This window comes from Lissotriton helveticus, chromosome 1_1, assembly GCF_964261635.1.
Source record: "Lissotriton helveticus chromosome 1_1, aLisHel1.1, whole genome shotgun sequence".
NCBI lineage: Eukaryota > Metazoa > Chordata > Amphibia > Caudata > Salamandridae > Lissotriton > Lissotriton helveticus.
The window spans coordinates 1,212,387,045-1,212,398,589 of record NC_136057.1 but is presented as its reverse complement, the minus strand read 5'-3'; positions in this window follow the sequence as shown (position 1 = coordinate 1,212,398,589).

Sequence of the window (11,545 nt, the reverse complement as noted above, 5' to 3'; positions counted from 1 at the left end):
TATGAATAACATAACCCCCGTGAAAAAGTTCACTACAGTAATCTTGCACAGTGCGTCATTATTGCATACTTCTATGGAATTGCAGTTTCAGGTTACGCATTTCAAAGAGAGAAAGTTCAGGTGAAGACACAAAGCAGAGACCTCATCCTCCGTGCATGTGGAGGGATTTTAGATGCTTAGGTGGATCATAATCAGGCAACGATAATTATACATATTCAATGTATCTAAGATGACATGGCCTCTGGTACATTCTAATATCTGTTTAGACAAAATGCATTGTAACTGTCAGTGACTGCCTAATGATAGTAACATTGCCACATACTCCATATTAACCATTTTAATATGTATAAACAAACATATTCACAAAATAGTAATTTCACACACAAGGATACTCAAACGAGCATCGTCTCCAAGTGGAGTTAAATTATGTGTATATCATAGTATATCTAATAAATATGTGGCAGAAAATACACAATTGTATACCAAAATGCATATTCCTCCTATTCATTCCGAAAGGTGTGACTAACGGTCTCCACCCGTGCTTGAACAGTATCAAAGGTTGCTGTATTCGAACCAATTAAAAATAATAATAATTGTGCTCCAAAGACAAGAAAGAAGGTATTTACATAAGTTAAGGTGCAGATGTTCAGGAGTGGGAAGGGTTTTAGGGGGTTTCGCTGCGCTTAATTATAGGTGTACGGTAATATATATACAAGCACGATCCCCGACAACACAGTACCTCGCGGCACAAATCAGGAAATGGACCACCACGGCAAGTTTAAATATCAGTGATTTATTTCCTCCTTGCAGACATGACGCGTTTCGTTCGACGAACCCGGACTTGATATACGCCAAGTATCAGCCCCTGAGGAGTCTCTAGTAGCTTCATCAGAACACTGCTCAGCAGTAGACATCTAAGCGCAATAAGTCCACTGGGGTCGCTACAGGTAGCTTGTCTTGACCAATTAGAATTATACCAATTACCATATACCTGTAAAGGACAAAGCACCGGCTTCTGGGCCTGGTTAGCAGAGCCCAGGGCACTTTCAGAGTGATTACAACCAGCACCAGTCAAAAATATGGGTACGTTCAAGGCAAAATGGGCAACTTTCTTACACAAAGTTTACACTTGTTGCTCTCTTTAGTTTTTGAATTTTTTCTGTATGAAATCCTGATTTAAGGTGGTTTATCCATGCCTTTTGGTAATTCCATGGCCAATGCAAACTGAATTTTAATCTGCTATGTTTTTGTCTGAGTCACCTGTATGTGTGAACTAGCTCCCTTAAGACATTTGAATAATGATTCTATTTTTTCCTGTGGACTATGAAACTCCTGCCACAACTGCAAAGTGCAAAAACGTTTTGCAAACTTTTCTTCTGAAGAACCTGCAGGAGACTGAGACCCCAACTAGGCTGAAGCCGTTGAAGTAGAATCATTGGTTGGATCTAACTTGCTACTCTACCCTGCTGAAGGAAAGCTGGCTTCCCGAAAAGTTTCTAATTCTGAATAAACCGGGCTTTGCTACAAGCAAAGGCGAACTGAAAACAATCAAGGTTGAGACCTTCCTGGGCACGGACTTCGGACTTCCCACTCAGAGCTTTCTCACTTTCATCAAAAGCTGCAACGGGACACCACTGTACAACAACCCACCATCATTGAACCTTGCATTAGATCCAGCTTACAGCTTACCCTTCCAACAACTTGTCGATTCCCAACTTTTCTTTAAATAAATGCTTAAGTCTGAAGGCAACTCTGACCAGACCTACTTGGGCCTTGTATCCTTGTATCCGACACGTGCTCCATCGCAGTCATCCTCAAATCTTACCTTTATCCCAGTCTAGCGTGACAGTTGCCCGCAGTTGGCACTTTGTGCTTTTTGGCACTAACTTTAGTTCAAGTTTTCCCTTATTGGAGTTTTTGTCATTTTGGTGTTATTTTGCTCATTATAATAATCTCTATTTCATAAGAAAGGAGTGGGATTTTAACTGCTTTTATACCTCTAAATGCTTTAATGATTTTCTAACGTTAAGCCTCTCTGCTCTGTGCTTAAGTTCCCAGGGGTAGAGCTCAGGTTTAAATTACTGAAACCATTATTGGACCTATGAAAAATACATGAATAAATAAAGAATAGTGACAGTATTGCGTGTGGTGGATACACCTTGACTAATAATCCACTTTCTCACAGTGTTCACTTAGTGCCCAGCTAAGAATAGAGAGATAAAAGTGCGCTACAAAACTGAGGTATGTCCATACCTTCTTAAAAAGAAAATAACATGCTGCTCTACAATACCCTGCTTTTTATCGGAAACATTAAACATAGAAAAAAAGTTTGCAGGTGTTTAAATTATGTAAATCTGAGACTGACCCAAATTACATCCGATTTTCTGCCTTTGTCACCTTGAATGACACTCCTGCACACAATCATCCGAAAAAAGAGAATAAATGCCAGCCAGTCCATCGATTGCCCAATGTTAACTCTCTATGAAGCATGGTCATATCATATAAAGCGCAATAAACCCATTTCTTTATTTGTTTTTGTGTTTTCCAGTTTAAAAGGTATGGACCTAATTAAAATGGTAAACTTAGACCTGAAGTCTTAGTTTAGACCTGAAATATACATTTGCACCTAAAGTCTTACTATAGACCTGAAGTGCATAGTTACATTTCAGGTCTAAAGTTAGACTTCAAGTCAAAACTAAGACTTTAGATCTGAACGTAGGTCCTGATTCACAAATGTCTGCACTCATGGCGAAGGCACTGCAGTTGTGGGGAAGTCTCCACCCTCTGGCGGTATCTCCACAATGAGAATTCTCATTGCAGAGATTCCACTTTGAGTGTGTAGACTACCCCACATCAGCAAAGGCCTTCCTGAATCAGGCCTATCAACTTTAGATCAATCAATATATCAATCCATCAATATAAACTTTATTTGGCTTTTGAAATCACACATAAAAGTACAACAAATCACAAAATACACATCACTTAAAAAGTCACTTCAAGTTTTATAAAACTAGATAAAAAGCCCATAAAAAGAGCCCCCTATATAAGATTATATTAGAATGATTCTTGGAGGGATTTTGTAAGCAAAACAACTATAGATCTCTGCTCCAGTGGCTAATATTATTGATCACAACTTTTTCAGAACCTAACAGCAACTTTAAAAAAAAACAAAGTGGCAGATTTACAAGGAAGTGACTCAGTGCGTGCCGCAAGCCATTTGGCTGCGCCGCACTGAATCACTTTCAAATTACATGGATGCAACATATTTACAACAATATCTTGCATCTCTGTGTTTTCCCCTGTGCTGGCGCACAAAATACTGCCATGTGCTGGCACCCTTGCTCTATGGTGTAAGGATGCCTGGGTTGTGGAGGGATTGTTTTTTTTCAGGAAGGGTTCCCTTCATGCAAAAAAACCAATCTGAAATGCTGTCTTTCAACTTCTATAGAAGTTGAAAAACTTCATTCTTTTAATGATTGTTTCTGTGCAAAAAGGGACACCTTCCTGTACATAAACAATAATTAGAGGTGATTTCCTATTTCCACGTATGCTGCAGAATGCAGCACGCATAGAAAGAGGAATAAGACGAGGAGAAACAAATACATTTCTCCTCGTTGCAAATCCCTACACCTCCCCCGGGGGCATAATCATTCACATGCATTTCCAGATTTAAAATTCCCTATAAATCTGGAAATGTGTCTGGTTCCATGGGTGTTGTGTGGTAACACCCACAGCAACACCCATGGAACACCCCTTTCACACAAAGTGCTGCGTGCAAAGGGGCAATATTTACAAGGACAGGAAAAGTCATGCATGGTCGCTGTTCCTGTCCTTGTAAATATGGAGCAGTAAAATGTGCTACTGGTATGTCACAAAAAGTGTTGCACCTGTGGAGCAAGGGGTTTGTAAATCTGCCCCCTAACAACGTTGGGAACAATATCTCCTGAAAGCATTTATAAATAAACAAAAATCGGAGAGACTTAAGTAAAATTGGTCCTTTTTAAGATTGGAAGGATACAAGTCTTCCTAGGCATGGGGTAAAAAGTACCAAACATGATAAAATGTACAATGTGTTGTGGAGACTTACCATCGCAGCCAAAGGGCAAAAAATATGGCCCCTATTCATCCCACTTGAGTAGACTAAAAGCAAGGCAAAAAGGTCCAGCTGTAATGTGGTATATAAATAAATAATACCGGATCTAGGTTTTACTGGACATAGCAATAACAGATAGCTCAATAAATAAGAGTCAAGATTCGAGGTAGTAGGAGTTTGCAGGTTTAATACAGCATAAAGGACAGGAACAGGACAACCTGCACAGGAATGTGATGGCAGCGCTGCCGGGGGCTGGATCAGGATCGGCGTAACATTTAATAACAGTACACAAGCATATATATTAAAACAGTTGCATTACAATGAATACAGTAGGCGGAGCAGTGGGTGTGGTCAATAGCAGTCGCGAAAGATAAGGGTGAAAGTAGGTGTAACAGGAGGCGTATACATGGACATGTGATGTAAACGTAACAGAATATGTCATAAATGGGGCGGAAACATGGAGGGGGCTACCTAAGGAGCCGGGACCTCTAACCTAATGGTGCGCGCAAACTGACAATGACGTGTTACTAGGAGAAGCTGGGGGCTATGAACTCTGTGCTAGGAGTAGAGACTGAAGTCTGGAGAGTCAGGGCGACATGTACCTAAACCCTATCTAGTATCTGATGTTTAGAGGACATGTTGATATAAACTAAGAGTCAGGAGGGGAGAGGCTAACAGACTCTAAGACTGGAGCATGCATTATTCTACATGTAGTGCGTGATGAAGAATATTAAATGACCATAAATACAGTATTTCTCTTACATGGAGACGTAAAGGCTAGACTGTGACGGAAACTATTGATGCGATTCAGTAGCTTAGGAATGCAGAGAAGGAGGGCTGGACTGATAACTAGAATCATAACATACTTTTGGCAGACTCGTAGGCAGAGCCAGGCTGAGCCGGGCACTGTGAGGCAGGAAGTAAGTGAAGGGTCGAGGATACAGGTGGGGGCTGTATCGCTCCTCAGCGAGGGTTCAGGAGACAGGAGCTGAATCTGGTGTCCAGGCCCTTTTGAGGCCTAGAAACGGGGACTTTTCAATGAAATAACGTGCACACTGAGAAACGTGGCAACGTAACTTTACATAGGCCTAATATTCGTAGTATTCACGAGAACTGGAAACTGGCATACTAGAGATGGACACAACTATAATTGCGTCTTTAATCGAACAGGGGGAATACATATGCATATTAATCATGCACACATAACATAAGATGGAGGACACGTAGGGACACAGAACATGGCAAAATTTACTTTTCCACATTCCCTCCTTGTCACTACGTTTCCATCAGGAAACATCAATATTCATGATACCATCTATCATTTCATACAGTATCATTTGCTCGTCTCGAATTTTCTTGGAACGGGATTTAGAACGGGACTTAGGACTAGGAATACAAGAGGTAGCACAAATGCCGCAAATCGCAGGGCCACATTGTATACAGAGGCAGCAACTGAATATGATCGCTACTGCAATACCCAGAAATGACAATACTTTCCATCCCCAGGCGGAAATTATATTCCAGAACCAACCGGACCATGTCCAGGTGCCTGGATCTTGGTGTAACATATGGGCAATTTTATGGAGTCTGGTTATAGCTGAATAAACAGACGGCGCGTTATTAGGAATGAAAATGCAGCAACTAGATCCGATGACTCTACATGCCCCGCCCCTATCGGCCAGTATGACGTCAAGGACGAGACGATTCTGGAGCACGACAATTCTCATAAAGGATTGCTCCTCGGTTAAGTTACCTAGAGCAGAAGTAGTCTCAATCACTACTGCTTCAAGGGTTCTGGTTAATCTACGTATCAGTTTACTATTTACAACAGTGCCTAAGTAGGGGAAGACACCTTTATTGATATCTATGTATTGTTCTAGAGCAGTTTCAGTATAATCGACAATCGGGAGGTCTCTTTTGTGTCTAGTATGTACTAGGTGGGAATTCCTATGGTAGTCAGGTGGGGCTAGAAAAACTGGTGGCAGTAGGAAGGCAATGTAACAGGTTCCATCCCAATCGAGGGGCAAACGAACATATGCGGTCTGACCACAAATAAAATAAGAATGACGTGAAGCTTTAAAAATAGATTTCCTACTGTCACTATACTTGACAATAGTAGTACAATCACTATGTCCTACAGGTACGGAACCATTCTTTCGGACACATAATTCACCTTTGACTGGTAATACTGAAATAGCAGGTAAGTCTGGAGTAGTATCAGACTGAACATTCAGGACCATGAAATTCGAAGAATAATTACCTAAATTATAAACTTCATTTTCTAGATCTAACCCTGTTCTGTGGGGAAGACCTTGCTTGTCTGGAAAACATGTACTGTTAAGAAAAGACATATCTGTTGAGGATGACGTTAACGTGGACCATGCTCCACACGAACCATTATGTGAAAATGGATAAGGAAAGAGTGGCAGAACTCCCTTCGGTGTCTGGAAAGGGGGGAGTCAACCACACACCCAACAATTAGTGGCATTGCTGGTCTGGTGTGAATAATGTAACATGCGGATAAAAGAATTATTTCGCATAGCGAGACGATAAGAGAGTTCATGAGGAGGCAGATCACTAAACGTGTGCTCTACTGTAGCATTAGCAGACTTATTTACATGAGAAACTGGAAAATACAAATAGAATGCATAACCTGTGCAGGTAATCATGAGGCTGAAAAACAATATGAAACTTAAAAAAACGATACATCTGATTGAGTTTTGACTAACTCTCTCACTATGGGGGTCTATTATATACATGTCAGAAACTGGTCTAACCGTTTCACCTAGGGGAGGACTTAGACAATCAAACTGGCTGACTTATTTTACTAGACCTTAATTTGAGCTTATACTCCTGTTGCGGAGTTTTCTCTAACAGGGAGGGTTCAATATCATTGTCTTTTGCGGGACAGTCCTTAAGAATAGTACTTTGGCAGTCCTTAAGATCCTCGGAAATGTTCTTTGAAACAGGCTTCAATCCAAAAAATCTTTTCACATGTGACAGGTGGACCCAGCCCTTCCTGCCTTCCAGCTTGACGGCAGTACGGGTGGCCAGGAGGACCTGTCGGGGTTCCTTCCAGCGGGGCTCCAGCGGACTTGAACGATCAAAGTTCCGGACAAGAACCATGCATCCGGGAACGATGTCATGCGGTGCCACCTCGGTATTGTCTGGAAATGCAGCAGCAACCTGTGAACGACAAGAGTTGAGGGCAGACATCAAGGAAGCTAGGTAATCTGTCAGCATATTACTTGAAACATCGGTAATACTTCGAGGTCTAGGTGTACCCCACATGTTAGGGGGGCGGCCGAATACGACTTCATACGGGGACAGACCTGATCTGGAGTGTGCGACCATGCGCATATAAAATAAAGCGACTGGCAGAGCTACTAGCCAGTCCACACCTTTCTCTTTACATATTTTAGCAATGCGGATTTTCAGGGTCTGATTATGTCTCTCTACTAGACCAGCTGCTTCAGGATGGCGTACACAATGGAACTTCCACTGGTACCCTAACAAAAGGGGAACATGTTTCATCAACTCGGATGAGAATGGCTGGCCGTTATCAGAATATACGACTCTAGGGAGTCCATAACGGGGGAAGAATTCACGAACCAACTGCTTGGCAGTGGTCGCGGCTGTGTAATCTGGGACTGGATATGCCTCTGTCCATCTGGACAAAGCACATACAACTACAAGGACATACTTGAAACCTCGACATCGCTCCATTTGAATATAATCCATCTGGAGGACTTCAAAAGGATGGTCAGGGGGCTGGAATCCACCTTGTTCCACCGGGACACTTTTACCTGGATTGAACTAACAACATATCATACAGGTACGGACTTTCTGTTTGGCTGCAGCTCGTAAATGCTTGTTGAACCAAATGTTCTGGATACTGTCTAACATAGCTTTTTCTCCTAAATGTGCTGGACTATGTGCGGTATTGATAATGACTTGAACCATAGAGTCGGGGAGAAACCATGTGGCTCTACCCTTAGTTACCCATCCCTGATCTGTCTGGACCCCTCCTTGTTCGGACCATTTCTTGATTTCATCGGGAGTAGCATGTAACTGGATATCTATGACATCTTGAGTAGGGTCCTTAACTGTCATACATGTAGTCTGATCTGGAGTATGTGTCTGTGTCGGGTTAACTGAAATGTCTGGAGTCTGTGCTGTAAGCTTGGCTGTGCGATCTGCTAGATCATTACCTTGAGAAATAATGTCAGTAACTTTCATATGTGCTTTGCATTTCATGATAGCAATAGATGTCGGTAAGTGTATGGCATCTAACAGAGCCTGAATAAGGAGACCATGCTGAATCTTGGTTCCATGAGAAGTCATGAAACCTCTCTCCTGCCAGAGCACTCCGAAGTCGTGTACAACTCCAAATGCGTAGCGTGAATCTGTGTAAACATTAACTTTCAGGTTCTTAGCGTGTATGCAGGCTTGTGTCAGAGCAACTAGCTCTGCTGCTTGAGCAGACAGGGTGTCAATACGGTGTGTTTCTATAACTTCAGTGTCAGTAGTCACTGCATACGCGGCTACTAGTTCTCCTGTACTTGTTCTCATACATGAACCATCCACATAAAGTGACAGGTCGGGATCTGATAATGGAATATCTGTCAGATCTTGTCTTGGCTTAGTCATAATGTTAACTACTTCCACACAGTCGTGTGTGGCAGGATTTGAATTAACTGATGGTAACAGTGTAGCAGGATTTAGAACGTTGCAGCGTCTGATTTCTATGTGTGGCTGGAACAGTGTCAGTTCATAACCTGTTAAACGTGCAATTGTCAAGTGCTGAGTCTGGGTTCGGTTTAAAAGAACTTCCACGGAGTGTGGAACTTGTACTGTCAAGGAATGTCCTAATACTATGGAATCACTTTGTCTGATAGCTAGAGCTGTGGCTGCAACTGACTTGAGGCACGCAGGCAAAGCCTGGGCTACAGGATCTAGTGTGCTCGAAAAATAAGCACAGGGCTTGTATTGTCCTGCTTGATCTTGTGTGAGAACAGATAATGCTGTACCTTCGCGTTCTGTGACGAAAAGTGTAAAAGGCTTACTGTAGTTCGGTGTAGCTAGAACAGGAGCTTGGCATAAAGCTTTCTTTAACTCATTGAAACTAAGTGTATGTTCAGATGTCCAAGGGAGGACAGTCGATACGGCTGCCTCCTGTGTCGTTAACTGTATCAGTGGCTTAGCTAGAAATGCATACTGAGGAATCCATTGTCTGCAGTAAGAAGTAAGGCCGATAAAAGCACGTACCTCCTTCTGGGTCTTGGGCTGAGGAAGACTCGCTATTAACTGGATACGGTCGGGTGTCAACTGCCTACCCCTCTTGGACAGTAAGTGGCCTAAATAGATCACTTGCTGGACACAGAATTGAAGCTTCGAAGGGGACACCTTGTGCCCCATCTCGGCGAGAAAATACAAGACTGTAAGTGATGCTCGCTCGCAAGCACGTTCAGAACGGGCTGTGATCAGTAGATCATCGACATACTGGAGCAGGGCAGTGTCAGTTGGCATGTGAATATTGTCTAGTTGTCTCTTAAGTGCTTGACTGTAAATACTAGGACTTTCTGTGAAACCTTGAGGAGCTCGTGTGAACATATAGCTCCTTCCATTTAAACAAAATCCGAAAAGAAACTGGCTGTCTGGATGAATGGGGACACTGAAAAACGCGTTCTTGAGGTCTATGACTGTAAAAAATGTGGCTTCGGAATCAATGGCTGTCAGTAGGGAAGAGATATCTGGGACAACTGGGTACTGGGGAATAATACATTTATTGAGTTCTCGTAGGTCAATCACTAATCGATATACTGGGGGTGCAGTTGGATCAGTACGTTTCATGACTGGAATGATCGGAGAATTACATACATTGGAGTCAGTTTCTACAACTACTCCTTGAGCGATGAGCTCGCCAATAATTTTGGATAAGGCTGCTACAGCCTCAGGTGGCAGTCTGTACTGTCTGATTCGTGGTAACACTACACCTGGCTTGAGAGTCACACGATGGGGTGTGATTTGCATATAACCTACATCAGTTGGACCTTGCGCCCATAAATGCTGTGGAACATTGGACAATCTCGGATCAAAATCTCGTAATACATAGTGACCCTTGAAGTCACGTAGAAACAGGCGTATTCCTTCTGGGGAGCAGCAAATAACTGCACCTAATTCTTTCAGTGACTTAATGCCTAACAAATTTTCTGGACACGACTTTGTAAGTAACAGATCAGTAGTGCGGGACAATGGACCTACTTCTAGAGTAACTGGCTTAGATATCTCGTTTACAATAGGCTTTCCTGAAAATCCAAGGGAAACATTTCTAGAGCCTGAGAGCGGAGCCCCTGGAACTTCGGCGTGACTAATGGTCGTCCTACTTGCCCCTGTATCAATCAGAAACTTTCTGTCTTTCCCTAGTACTTGACTATGAACATAGGGACCTTCTTGATCTACAGGAATCTCGATGAGAGGCAAGCCTACCTCCCTCTCTAGGCTGTTTCATGAATACGGTTGATACTCTGGATACTCGGACTGTGCATACTGATACATCTGCTGTGTAACATGCTGTGTTGCAGCAATAGGCTGCGGTACTGGAACTGTCTGTTGTGCATTCTGTGGCTGAGAAGTCTGTGAAACTTGTTCTTGTCTAGGCGGACGTGGTCTTTCTTTAGTCTTACCAGTAGCTATATTGTGTTTCAGAACTGCACACTCGTTTATGAAATGACCTGGCTGTTTACAATAATTGCATGTCCCTTTAATGGGAGCTGTAGGATGACTGGCTTGATTCGTACCCCTCTTCTGACTGTCTTGAGGAACAGATTGTGCAACTAGTACTTTCATTTTCGTGTCTTTCATACGTTTTCTTTCGTGATCTTGCTCTTCTCTGATTCTATTCTGGTGATACTGGAGCATCTGTAACATCTGGGACGGGGTATTAGCTTGCCATGTACTTTCGACTTTCAAAACTCGATTCTTAACTTGTGGACTCGAATTCTCGACTAATTTAGTAACAAAAAGATGAGGGTATGACTCACTACTTGTCTTGAGGCCACTGTTTATAATAAAACATTTTTCAAATTTAGAATAAAAATCACTAGTGTCTTCATCTTGTTTCTGTTTACAGGCTGAGATTGCATCCCAGTCTTCCTTTTTAGTGGCTAATAATCTGGGCAAAACTTGTATTAACAGTTCTGGTAATTCTTTACATTTCTCTCCAAGACCGGTACCTGGTACTCGTATCTTATCTTCAGCTTCTAGAACTGCCCAATCGATCTTTTTCTCTCCCACCTCCCATTCTTTTTCCTTGAGTTTTTCATATACCCCTGCGGACAACAGGACTTTTAGCATTTTAATTATATCTGGATACGTGTATTCTCCCATACGGAGCTTGTCCTTTAATTCTCGGTGGAACCCTGCTGGATCTTTGTCATGACAGGGAATTAA